Genomic DNA, 14413 nt, shown 5'->3' with positions numbered 1-14413 from the left:
CTATGGTTCACATGTGGATATAGGCAATGCAAGCTGTGCAACTGACAAAGCATGACCATTTGAACAAGGACTGACATTTGCATCAGTTGGCCAAACAATTCCCGTACTTTGCTTTAGTACAGTGAACAATTCACAGAAGCTATTCCCACAGGAAAACTTAATACACCTAAGTCACAGCAACAGTGTCTGAATTACAAACCACAGAAGCGTTAATTTATATGCAGAGTTAGGAAGAGAAGCAAGCCTCTTACACCACAAACAGTACATGTCTGCAGTTTATCATTTCAGCTAAACCAATACCAGTTTAAGGTGTCCTATCAAATGTCTACCTTCAAATTAAATGTATTTTATCTATATATAATAAAATAAGGTTGATACACAGCGTCTGACAAAAACACACTTTATCTACAGATTCTGATAGACAGCAAATCAAAATAATTCAAGCAACAAAATGCACTTTGTGGAAGTAGCTTATTTCACTGTGTAGGCTAAACGTATTTTGAGGAAGGATTACATTTTGTTTGGCAATTTATTTTATTGACAAAGCATATTTCATCAGATATTGCTTTGCATTTTGTAGACAAATGTATGTTGTCAAATACCCTATTTCCTTTGGTGGATGAAAAGTATTTTTCCACAGATTCTAAACATCTTTGGAGAGCACAATGGATTCCACACAACAGTAGGTTCTATGAAGGTGGTGGTGGGTTTTTTTTATAAATTTCTTTTAAAAAATGTGATTTTTTTTAAGAGTATGCCTGAAATATATTTAAAAATGGCTTTCAGTATTGGTATGTGACTGATCTGTCACAGTAATGAATAATGATTATAGGAAGGTTAAAAAAAATAAATCAATTATTTAAGTAACTTTGGGTTCTGTAATTTTAACTTATGCAGTAGTTTTACTGGAAATTTACCCTCAAATCAAAATAAGTATGAGGTCTTAGTGCAGTAACTGCAAAACATTTGAAGACAATTACTTTTCATTACTTCCTTTCTGAAATATATTTTTTTTTTGTTACAGGAGTACAGTGTCACTTTATCAGACAAAGAACACATGTTCTAACCTAGTGACAGAACCTAGATCCAACCTCAGGGAATTATTTCAGGTTGTTCTTAGGCTAGTTTTAACAAATGAACAAACAAACAAGAAAATCCCAAAAAAGAAAAACTACCCTCCTGACCCCCCCAAAACTGCTAACAAACCACAGATGAAACAGTCCTTGCAAGAATATTGATTCAGTGAATTATATTAACATAGTTTTCATGCAGTTATGACAACAGTTCAGAAAAAAAACCAGATTTTGAATATTCAGTCCAGTTATTAACACCTTGATCATAACAAAAAATATTAACTTCACGTATATTTTCTCCTCTCTGTTACCAACTGTAACAATTTCAAGTTAAATCAGAATTGAACCTGAAACATGAAAATTTGTGTCTTATTCACATTAGCATTAAACTGACTGGGATTCATTCTTTGAATATCAAAAAAATATTCTTCATGAGAGTTCTGTCTTTAAAATCAACTTGCGGATAGACACTACGAAGAGCTACAGAATTATCAGCTATTACCTTCAGGGGTAATTTCCCGAGAAGGTTAAAAAGGCACCCATTTGCTATGGAAGTATTTGAAAAGTTAATATCCATTATACTTATATGGAAGCACTGCTGCTGAGAATGCCATCTTCGTCAAGCACCCTGCTTGCTATTTCTTTTTCACCCAGTGTTATTTTTGCACTCCACTTTAATGATAAAAGAATTAGTCATTTTCCTCTATAATAAATTGTACCCTATGCAAGTACACAAACCCATGGACAGTAACAGATAGCTTGCACATGAAATCTAAACACAGAGCATGAAAGAAAATGTGCGGTTTAATCTGAAATACTCCATAGGAATCATCTACATGTATTTAGAAAGAGCACCAACATGTAAGCAATGATTTTCCAAAATCAAGGAAACACAGACAGCTGTTGCCCAGGGAAATTTTGCCTTTCAGTGAATGGTAAAGTGGGAAGAGGCAACAAGAGGAAAAAAATCCCTTTCATATTTGAAATGGCTGGATGGTCAGCAGAGAACACATCAGGTAACTGAAGTTCCTGCTCTTCCTAGCTCAAACCAACTTACACTTTTTCCACTTCGCAGTCATAACCATTCAGACATTCCTACAGAATTAGGGCATCCAGCAAATAACTGTACTGATGACTGAATTATTTCTCTGACAAAGTATTTTTTCACTGCCTGGTATGCAGCTATTGTGAAATTATTTACACCATCTCCTGCTTCCAAGAAAAGGCCTCCTGTTCCAACACTTCAGCTAGAAGAGAGTCAGAAGCTAACCTAATGAACGGTATGTGCAAGTGCACATGAAACACATGACCACAGATTTCACATACCCGTTCTAATTACTTTTATAGAATATGACACTGGCAGTAAGTTTACAAGTATTTAACTACTGTTATTTTATAGGATTGATATTTGTTTCACCTGGAATAAACTGAATAAACTCAACATTTGGGAATAACCATCTACTTTAGCAGCAAGCATCAGGCAGAACACCCTGCCTACGGAGGAGCAGATATCCATTGCAGCTGCCTGTGATTCCTCCCTGCCTACACAGCGAGACACCAGGGTTTGGTACTTTTGGAAGGCCCTTCCCTGCAACAATACCTGTCAGATTTGCAATGCCGTCCCTGACGGCTACTAATGAGGTCCCTTCTGAGGTCCTCCTGCAGGTACCTTTCCTCTTCCCCCATCCACAAAAGTTACAGGAGGATGAATACATAACGGTGCCACTCTTCACTAAAGCCTCTCCCCTCCCAGCCTTCCCCACACCATCTTTCTTTGCTCACCTACAGCAACCTCACCCTGAGGAGCTCTGATAACCAGCTCCACTTTCAGCATATGATGGATACAAAGAGGAATCAGAAACGGTTTAATGTTTGTATTTTGGACTACTCTGCACATCTAACTTCAGTGCAGATGGCTTCTACTACTGCTTCAGCAAAACCTAAGGGGGAGTATGGCCTGCTGTCTACAACTCCCAGGGAAATGGCATTTGGGCAGCCTGCCCGTCTGTCTGATGCGCTGGCCAGTTAAAAGGATTACAGCCATAGTTTACTGCTCGCTGCTCCACCCAGCTCATCAGTTCTTCCATGGAGGAAGTTCTCAGTGTTCTTGGCCCTTATACATGCTCCAGATGGTTCTTTGGTAAAGCTTCTCAAAACCATTTTTGCCACCTACATGTGCCAGAAGTAGTTTCATGAAGAATTATTATTTTTAGGGTTGGAGAGAGACAAAGAAAAAGAAAGCATCAGGGAGAGTACAAGCATGATTAAAGACTGTAACATAACAGTAGGCTTTACTTTTTCCTCCTCTAATTCAAATTTTTGCTGATTCTTGGAGTAAAATTCAAGTCAAAGGCCTTCTTCCTGCTGTACACATACATACTATAGTCAGACAGCATTACAAATGATAAGAGAATATGCATTGCCGCCCAAAAAAAAACCCAAAAAAACAACTGCACACAGAAGAAAATCTACAAGATACATATATACTTTGCAGAAGCATCCAAGAATACCTATTGTGTGGCTTCAGTGTGTAAATGCACTCAAAGAAGAATTTGGTACTACTGTGTAAAATGACTGACATTGCCATTCACTTCTTTGTGGAAAATAATCAAATTGGTAAAACACTCGCAGCTCCTCAGTAAATCCGCACTATTGCTTACCTTCTCATGCTTGACATGTTTGCTAGGGGATTTGAAATGTACAATCATGATCTTTCCAGGGACTGAGGTTAGGCTGGCCGTCATGTACAAAAGGCATAATATTCGCCTTTTATCAGTGTGGCTACACCTCTCCTCCTCAGACCAAGATGGTACACATACGGGTCTGGAATTAGACTTTGTTTGTGAAGAGCAAGGCAAACCCAGCATTGGGTACTTAGTCTTTTTGCACAGTGTCCATCATTAAGTGTTCTCGTCATCCATCAGTGGATGCATCAACACCTACAAATTCCTTTTGTAAATAGCATACACTACTGTAAGACCCCTGCTTGTTACTCTTGCTAGCCCTTCCTTGTTTAGCTCCAACTGAGAAGCCTTTCCAATTTCACCCATCTGAACTTCTTTTTCCACCAACATTGTTACTAATCTCCACGTGATGGGCTCAGTAAGTTAACACTATCAATAAACAAGTTTCATGCTTTGCACTGGTTTTCAAGCACGTATGCAGGTCCATCCATGTGCAGTTAGCTCTAAATGACAGTCACTTGACCATGGTAACAGCAAAAGTCCTTCACTCTCAACACTGCAAAGGTAAGTCTGCTTCTCATGGCTTCAAGGGACTAGTTCATATCCCCATTCTGCAGTCCTAGCTCATTTCTTTCTATATCTCACTTAAATGTGCCAATTTCTTCTGGTTTAGGAATGCACTCTTAGCCACACAGACAGAGATTATGGAACAGTAAGCCCTTTTTAAACCAAAAAAACAGCTTTAAATTGAATTATAAAAAGCCACAGAAAAATACACAGTAATTTGAGAAAGAGAACCACTATAAACCAAGGTCCGTATTTTGAATTAACGATCCTGTTTCATATTGTAGGTTGACATATGAAAATTTATATTCGTAAGGTCATGCATATTTAGTCCTCTATGTTCAAGGCAAACTCTTCACCAACTTTCTTTGAAGTTGCAAACTAATAAAACATTAGGTGCAACAACAATCCACACATTGATACTAAGTATCTCCTAAATAAACCAGAAATAGTTAAGCTCACTCTTGTCTCTGTCATGCAGAAAATCACACAAGTGTACCATAAGAGCTGATTATAGCTCACCTAACCAGCACAGGTTAACTAGATAGCTATATTTCAATTAAAGAAAAAAGCCAACTGTTGCATGTCTTATTATCACACTAAAACATCTTGGCAACAATTAATAGCTACCCAATTCATAGAAATTGCTTTCATTATTTTTGAAGCAGCTACTTTCTTTGAATGTAATGACTAAGAAAAAAGAAACAGATGTTTCTGTTGCTAAGGAGATTGAATAAAAAATATGAGATAAAGCAAATATTTAGAATATTTTTTTAAAGAAAAGAAAAATTCCTTCCACTTGGATTTAACTACTTGCTTTATAACCAGCAGCACAGCCAGCCAGTGCATAACAAAACACCAGCGTGCTTCTTTTTTTGCATTGTGATTATTCTACTGCAATATATCCTGCATATTTATTCTGGGACAACATAGCATAACAAATGAAGATGCCTAGACACATACCCTAGCATCTCTACATCTTGAGTAGCTGCAGATGCTCATTGTCAAAAGCAAATATCTGCATAATAAGCTAGATTTCTGCTAAAGCGAGGGAAACTTCAACTGTCCATGAAATCTGCCACATTACAGTTATGACAAAGCTGATATTAAAAAATAAGAAGAGAGATGCAATCTTGTAAAACAAAAAATATCTCTACCAGTAAGCAGATTGTTTTAATGTACATGTTCACATTACTGTAATTAACCTCGTGTTGTACAAGGACAGACCAGATTGTCAGGAGGTATAAAAAGCTAGGTCAGTAAAGACCTGTATGAAGTAAAGCTGCTTCTGCTGTACATGCTCAAAAAGGCAAAGTTATGCCCATCTGCCAGTAAAACAGGTGAGCAGGTGCTAAGTTAAAAAAAATAAATCTCTTTCTACTGATTTTATAATACCAAAAATATAATTCTAAATTATTCTGCTGAAACCCATACTTTGAAAGTCAGGTATATCTTGCTTTTCTATAATAGATCATGTAAGACAATGGTAGTCATAATGTTTTTCCATTTCAGGGCACTGTAAACCTACTAACATTATGAGAAATGTTTATGTAAATGACAAATTTGTATAAGACACAGTGAAACTGAGAATAAGCAACAGCTTGAAGACAACTAGCAAACCACAGCCTTCCTTGCAAACAACTTCAAATTTTGAAGAAGGATAAAAGTGTCGAACAAAAATTATTTGTGCTATGAATCACCTTGCCTCATATACCTGCTGGAATTGCAATGCTGATACAGCATGGCATAATCTTGTCACTCTCTGATGCCCTAGTGACATGTTTTTCTATTGCATTATTAGCACCCTTGGAAGACTCCCTATTACGCAAAACTGATTTATTCTTGCAAGGTATCTTGCTCACTCTAATATCTCCTTCCCTGCAGTCAACAGCAGCCATCTCCAAGATGACATCTGAGCCTGTTTTCAGGCTTATTGTAACTGATTCATGTCCCAGCTTCAGTGGCAAATATACATAGCTGTCAGATGGAGTACTGAAGGGGGTAGCTCTTCCCAATACCAAAATGTCTGTAAACGCTGAACATTTTGTTTTCCCGCTGGGATGGCAGTTTAGCTCTATCTACTTCTGCTTTTTTTTGTATAAAACTTGATTTTTGAAGATCCTATCCAAGCAGATGTAGCTTGCCGACTAAAAATTAACTTGTGATTTGATTTCAGACTGAGTCAGAACTGGAGTGTATTTTATAACAGGCATTTAAAGCCTAATGAGCCAGTTTATACCTGTTATTTCTATAAACATAAACAGTGCAAAGCAAAATCCTGGAAGAAAATATCTAGTCACATAAGAATCCCTTCTCCTAAAGACTTTTTTTATCATTTTGTTTAAATACACAAAAATAAGCTGTTCATAAGGCCAAAGGCACCAGCCTGGACTGCAATGAATGGAACAGAAATGCAGCAGCTTTATCCACTCATTCCTCACGTGTGCTCTATTCCACCAAAAACATTTATCAGACACCTACATAGTCACACTACCTCAAATTCCAGTCACAAAGTAATTAAAAACAGGGTTCCTTCCAAGAAGGATGCTGACTGCGAACCTTTTCCTTTTCACAAGGCAGCTCTGAAATATTTCAGGTCAGGTTTCATCATCAAACGTGAAGGACTACATCATTTTAAGCACATAGGATTCCTTCTGAAAGAACACCAAGTTTCCTAGTAAGAATTCAGAAACTTCAGTTTCCACAAAAATCTAGAATTGCTAGTACTGAGTTTTCAGTACAGGAAAGAATGGCTAAAACCGGAAATAAAGGGCAGATTACCAAGAGCACCGCAGCTAGGATTTTACATTTTCCTTCATGTCAGATACCCTTATTCAGTGCTTGTGGCAGGTTACACAGCAGTATTTCATAGGGCACCATCTGTGATGAGATCTAACTCTTTTCTTTGGCCTCTCCAAGGACAGCCATAGAATGCCATTTCAGAGTTTCTAGCCAAGATCTCTCCATTTCAGCCTCACTTTAAGTAGTCAGACAGTTATCCTAATCTTTTCCTCAAGCTGGCATTCTAGGTCAGCCTGAGTATCTACAGCATTTTCTTCCCACCTTTTCACCCACAGTCTAATATTCCCATAGGCCAAAAATTTACAAATTTATAAATAAGAGTTTCCTTTTTAAAATTATGACATATATTAAAACCTGCCCTTAGTTAGAAAAATGAAAGGTTAAAGTTCAAAGATGTTTTGTTTTGATTTTTTTTCCAGTCTCTTTTTTTAAACAGAAGCTCATATCCCATTGAAGTATATGAATGATACAACCTCATGGCACAGGATGATTATTGCTAGTAAAATCTGTACCTGACTCCAACAGAATCCTTATGAAACACAAAATACTATCAGCATTTATCAACATTCAACATTGTATGCTACACAGCAATCAGTCAAAAATCCAGAATTTCAAACATCTAGTTCTTTGTAAGTACATTCTTACTTGAAATTTAGTGGTAATTCTGTGGTTTTATACACTTAGTTTTTCTCATTACAGCCTCTCAATCTGAATACTTGTATCTAGAGTCCACTAAAAATATTTTAAGATACAGGTTTGGCTGTTGCGGTTTTTTTTGGCAAATCATCCTAGACTTACTGTTCTGCTTGAATTATTCCCATCTTCCATACATCTGACAGAGGCCTGAATTTATCCAAAATAAGATTCAATTTCCCATCTATTCATGCAGGACTTGAGAAATGACAGCGTTTCATTTATTTCCTCAAATCAAATCTTGGGTCTTAAGAAATACTGCCAAATAAATTTCTCTCCCAAGAAGTATTTTTGCAGTGCTAAGGCCAATGTGTGGGCATGTGTCCTGATAAATTTAAAGTTGCTCCTAAAACTAAACAGGTCAAACCTCACTAATATTCTACTAAACTCCATAACAGACAGAAATGTAAATAAATACTGCCTCATCTCCCACTAAATTCATTTTAGTAGAACAATTATTTTGTCATATGGCATAATTTACAAAAGCATGGGCAACATCTTAATTCCAATTCTGTAATCATCATTCATATTACAACAATCCATTTTAATTGAATATATATCCTTGCTCTTTCATCATGCTGAACTACTGCTTGTAATTCCAGGAAACGTCTATTTTACTGGATTCATTAAAAAAAACAACCCCAAACCAAAACAATTTTCCAATGTACTGTTTCTTATTTGGGGTACAGATTTTAGGCAAAGGGTGAAGAATGGAATAACAACACTGTAGGAATACTGATTTATCGGTAAGTTTATAATTTAGAGTAATTCACTCTTAAGTAAGTTTTATGCTTACACAGGATGGTATTCTGCCTTTGCTGCCAAAATAGTTCCGCAGAAAAAAAAAAAAAAGTCAATAGCAGAAGTTACATTGGTTTTGTGGTTCCATTTCTGAGTGCAAATATTTATCAAGCTCTGATTGTGAGTTTGCTGCTTAGAAAATAAAAGGCAACTATTCAAAAACACAAGTATAGAAAAAAAATCAATGGAAAGGAAATAATTTGCTTTAGGAAAGTATAACAGCATACTTAAAAACAAAATTGTTTACAACACTACATATTTAGAGAATATAGACTTTCTCCTCACATCTATTGACTACTAGTTCAGCCAAATGATATCTTGTATCTTTAAAGATACAAAGAAATGCACTTATGCAATCTGATGGAAGTGAATCCATTCAATGGAAGCAGAGTCTGAGGGTTTGTGCGAGGGGTGTTTTCTAGTGGTTGCATTTTGGTTTGGGGTTTGGTTGGTTGGATGGGTTTTTTTGGTTGTTTTTTTCATTTATTTTTATTAGAGTGAACAATTATGAACAGCAATAAGCACAAGCACACTAGAAATTCCTGTTAACTCTCACTGAAGGTACCTCCCAGGAGCTGGCCAGAACATATTGCAGAATAGGAAGGTACGTGTGGCTGGCACAAGTGGCCCTGGAACTTGGCAGAAACCAGGCAAACAAGTCTTTGATATATAGGCTCAAACCCAGAGCATTAGTGTTGGTGATTGATGCTGTCACTTAGAAGAAGATCCATGAACGTTTCATAACATTCTGTATACTTCTGTTCCCTCTAAAAATAATTGGAAACAAATCAAACATGGCAGAGAGGCACATAAGCTTGATAGTAAAAAGAGAGTTACTTCAGCAATTTTTTCAGGTAGTTTTGATTCTTCATACCAACGTGAGTTTATAGGTGGCTTTCAAACCATACAGAATATGTTGGTTTTTTTAATGCAGAGTGGCAGCCCTAAAAGTGCAAAAGATTTTGCACCCTCCAGACCCAGGAGTAGAGCACTGAAGATGGCTGTGATTGACAGGCTGTTTTCTTCCCACTCGCACAGAAGAAGAGAATTTACAGTCAAGGTGTGTAAAACTAAGAAACTGACTCTTCCCTTGAGGAAAAGTCCAGGATGGTTTTGTTCAAGAACTTTTTTTTTTTTTTTCTTTAACGTAGTTACTTTCTAAAGGCTTTGATCCACCATGATGGGATGATAGCAGCCTTAGTTGAAAAGGAAAAAAATAAAGCCCCAAAACAAAAAGTAAACCTAACAAATATGCTGAAATATCAACAGCATCAGCCCCTGAACAACACAGAAGATGCTGGAGAAGGACACAATGGAGGGAAATGAGTCTCAATATTTGTTTGGAAACTGATGGCAAGTCTCTGTCAGTTGTGTAAAGAAAAAAATCAAAAGGCAGGGCTCAGAGGCTGGGCAAACAGTACAAAAGGAGAGTAACTGAGAAGTTAACAGCACTTTTTCATCACAGCAGTAAATCCACAGGAACACAGATTTAATGAGGAAAGTAAAGAGCGGACGGTACTGGTTGATCCCTGCATAGTCAACTCCAGAGCCTATAACAAGCTGAAAACAAGAGATGCCAGTGGCACCTGGGACAGAACTCAGGACAAATTCCCAACCCCAAACCCACAGCTAAGGAAAATTCATTGTGGCATGTAAAGACAGAACATCTCCCAAAACCCCTAAGCCCCCCCAAAATAAAACCGCACGACAGCTGAAGCAATATACTGTGTGTGATCTTCTTGTGGTACTTATGTTCTTCCCCCATCCTGGAGGTCTGTGAGGACTCCTGTCTAAGCTGGAGGAATTGGTGGAAATCCTCATAAGTAATGACTTCCCTGCTAGTGAAGGAAGGCTCTGCTCCTAACGGACATCTCTGCATTAAACACTCTTCTCCTAGCATGTGTCTTGACTCCAGTCAAACCCACAGGTAACTGCCATAGCCATATGTGAAGGGGAACAGTAAGAAGGAATTTTTTTTTTCCTCAGTACCTGAAAATCCTTCCTGGCCTCAATATTTTCCAGAGCAATGTGAAAAAGCAATATACAGGATCTAGCCACCATTATGAAAGGTTTAAATAGACACATTCTCAACCTCAGTTACTGCAGGGAATTATGAATGCAATTTTACATTCAGCTTTACTCCTGACCTGCTGTCTGACCTTGGGAGATCACTTGGTGTTACTCAGGTTCCCTCATAAAAAATAGGCAAGAAAACCAAACAAACTAAGACTACAGCAGGGGATTTGAGGTTGAGCTATCAGGGTGTTTTGAAATTTTCACAGAGGACCTATTTCTGCAACCTTTTCCTGACAAACTGCAGTTGAGATACAGAGCAAAAGCGAGAGCTTCTAGACCAACACCTTTTATCACTTAATGTTTGTTCTGCACAAATTTAGTGTGAGAAGTACTTGTCAATTTGTTCTTTAACTATTTGAAGATGGGCTACAAAGATACCTTAAAACAAATACATGAACTTTTACATAAAGTATATAGACACATTTATAAAAGTAAAAACAGTTTTCAGGAATCTCCTGTTTCATTTTTCTAGTTATACAGAATGGGTAGAAAACTGTCATGAAACTCAGACTTGTAAGAAAAAAAAAAACAAAAAACAACAACCCAAAACCACAAAAATAACTCCACAATCCCACTGGATTTTCTTTCCCAATATGCAGCATTTCTGTTTTCCTCATTTTAATTTTCTTATACTACATACATTTTGAAAAGTCAAAGATTCAGGCACTCAGAACAATTTACTTTATACCTAAGGAGCACAGATCTTAGTGGTCTAAAACTTGAAGAAACACGGAGTCATGGGGTCAGAAAGTAACATTTTAGCAGAAAATATATAATGACAACCAACTGACCCATTGCTAACAATGCAAAAGAATGTGTTGATTTTTTCAGCGTGAGTGAAAATTCCTTTGGAATTCAGTGCTTGCCATACCTAAACCCCACAATTTTGCCATGCTTTGAAAGGTATGTGATACAGTTTAGAATGTTATCTTAAACCAACTCTAATTAAAAGATTTATTTTACAAGAGGCACAATCTAGAAGTACTTTCTTAAGAAATACTGCCACTGAATTAAATGGCTTGAGTAAGGGTTCTCAGATCTATCACAAATATTTACCTGTATTCAGTAAAATCAAAATCCACAAGAAAATAAAAAGCTCAAAATTATTTTTTTAAAAAGTGTCAAATTTTTATGGGAATCTATCAAATGAAGATTATATTTCCTTTACCCTTGAGCTACTACTAAGCAAGGCAGCCTACTTCTGGACACACTGGGATAAGTGTGTTGCTCTATGTAATTACATGAATTCCCAGGGCATATGTACAACATTTAATTAAATTATGGGGTGTCTTGTGAGCATTCTGTCCAGCAGTTAGAGGTACCACAAAAGAACAGCTAATTTGAAAAGTGGTTCTCTCCATCTTTTTCTTTGCACAGCATATATTATAGGGTATGCAAATGTACAACATTATGATATGCAGCCATTCATAAAAACAGTGTTTGTTAAGAATCTGAAAAGGCCCACTTGAGTGAGGAAAATTTTGATGCCAGAAGCAATACATGCCTAAGATCCTCATTTGATCCTGAATTTGTCAGGGTGGGCAACTCCAGCAAATGAAAATCCATATAGGTAGGAAAAGGCGTATTTCTTTTAGTGCAGCATTCTGAAGTAATTCAGTTGGGCTGGAAAAGGCTGAAGTAGATTCTGTAAAGGAAAGTGCTGAGACAAATTGCTTTCCTCTACAGAAACACTTTCCTGCAGAGATCTTTCAAGGCATTTTTCAAGCATAGATGGAAGCACTTCGGACGACAATATAAACACATCTCAGAGCAAAACAACATACAAGTTGTGACTACTCACTGAAAAGGGAGGTCAGCAACGCTCTATTTTGCAGTCGTTATGGGTCGAGTCTTTAGCTCATCAGGTGAGAGAATTCTTAATGTGTTGGGCAATGAAAAGCAAGAAGGATCTGTCAAAGGAAAAAAAAAAAAAACCACACTAACTTTCAGAAAAATTGTAAACTGTAAACCCCCCTGTAAAATACTAGTTATAAAGCAAAAGATTTTTAAAAGTATTTTGGTTCTTATCTTTTTCAGTTTTTAACTACCGAAAGGGCAACACAACCTGCCCACTCCAGGATGTAAAAGATAATCTCTAGATTCATCGTTCCATATGCCTCTCATTTTCCCTCCTCCCCGCTGCAAATGTAGACACTCAAACAATGAGATCGCTGTCATTTAATTTTTACACTGCTAAAACCAGCAGATAAGAACGGACCATGTCCTCTCTACCTAATTCCCAAAGAAAGAAAAGACATGATAGCCTTTTTACTCTAGGTATCTTCATTGCAAGTTGGTTAATTTAAAGTACTCTTAGATGTCACCACTTCGTAGGCCACTTATTACTTCCTCTGTCCATTTATTCTTTCCTTTCTCAGTACATAATACTTGATGCTACCTGTTGGTTCCCACATTTTCTTCAGAATTTTTGTTATCCTCAAAAGAAATATCGCCCAACATGCCCATAGCCTCAGCAATTGATTTATTTTTTACCTGGTCAACAAAACGATCCAGGCAGAGCCACAACTACTCGTAAGATGACTTGGAAAAACCATAGGTTTCTCCTTGCATTATAAAAATCGAACAACAAGAAATAATGGGGAAGAAATGATTGGTCATGCTGCCAAAGAAATTTGAACAGCTGATACCACCCACTCAAAAAATACTGAATCTCCACAGGCTGGAGGTGGGAACAGACAAGCAAACCATCAACACTAGAGACAAATATTTCACAAATACATACAAAACCCTGTAAAGACAAGTTAATGCTCTGTACTGTTACACATGTAACTTTAAAGCAATTTTCTTTTAACATCAAGAGTATTTAACACTGCCAGCTTTATCTATTGCTTTCACTGAATTTAAATTAATGGTACTTATTTTTGGCTAAAAAAGAAGCTTGATGAACAGCACTACTTAACTGCTGAGGTCTATCTCCCTGGAAATGAATAGGCATAATTGTATTTCAGGCCAACAGCTTTCCATAAAGCATCAATTATTTAAATAAGACAAAGAATTCGATACACATTGTACATTAGTATCATGTAAAATCTTTAAGGACAGAATCATGGCATGAGATCGTCTAAGAATATGAATCAATGTGAAAAAATACCAGTGCTTTTAATTCACAAATGAAAAAGCTGAAATACAGATAACCTCACTAATTAGGGGTTGGAATGCAGTCTTTACTTTCATAATCTCCTTATTTTCACTATTATGGTTACTTTCTTTTGTATAGTCCTTTCAACCTATGCCTCGATGCAAATTACACTTCTATTACACAGCTTCTGCTTTGGTAATTCTGTGCCATTTACAGTATTTGCTTAAAATTGCTAATTCTTTTATACCTTCCCTGTTTGTATATCGCTATTTCAGCAACTGCTGAATTTGGAACAGAAACATTCATAAGAGTAGCATCAGTTTAAACTGAGATACAAACACTGATAATCTACCAAGAAAAAGAACGTTAAGTAATTTGTGAGAGCTAAAATCCGCCCCAATCAGGCTCATCCAAAAACTGGCAACCGGCTGCATGGGATCAACTTTAATCCTCAAGAAAGACCATCTTGTATAGGATTTTGAAAGTGATTATGCGGAGCTGTCAGCTAACAGAAAGACCCATGGCCACTCCCAGCTAAAGTTAGGAAGTATTTTGACTTCGAAAGCCAAACTAATTGGAGCACAGAGTGCTCCTGCCGAGACCCCAGGAGGACTCCTGGC

General features: G+C 37.0%; 1 protein-coding gene across 3 annotated transcripts in view; it reads right to left on the bottom strand.

The window, feature by feature from the left end:
- TENM2 (teneurin transmembrane protein 2) overlaps positions 1-14413 on the bottom strand; it is a 698113-nt gene that overhangs the window by 619730 nt on the left and 63970 nt on the right. For all 3 annotated transcript variants that reach the window (XM_037398907.1, XM_037398909.1, XM_037398910.1), the window contains exon 2: positions 12495-12603. The gene's annotated coding sequence lies outside the window, so the exon portion shown is untranslated. The remainder of the gene's footprint in view (positions 1-12494; positions 12604-14413) is intronic.

Source organism: Falco rusticolus, chromosome 8, assembly GCF_015220075.1.
Source record: "Falco rusticolus isolate bFalRus1 chromosome 8, bFalRus1.pri, whole genome shotgun sequence".
NCBI classification, from domain to species: Eukaryota; Metazoa; Chordata; class Aves; order Falconiformes; family Falconidae; genus Falco; species Falco rusticolus.
This window is presented reverse-complemented; position numbering and strand designations above follow the sequence as displayed.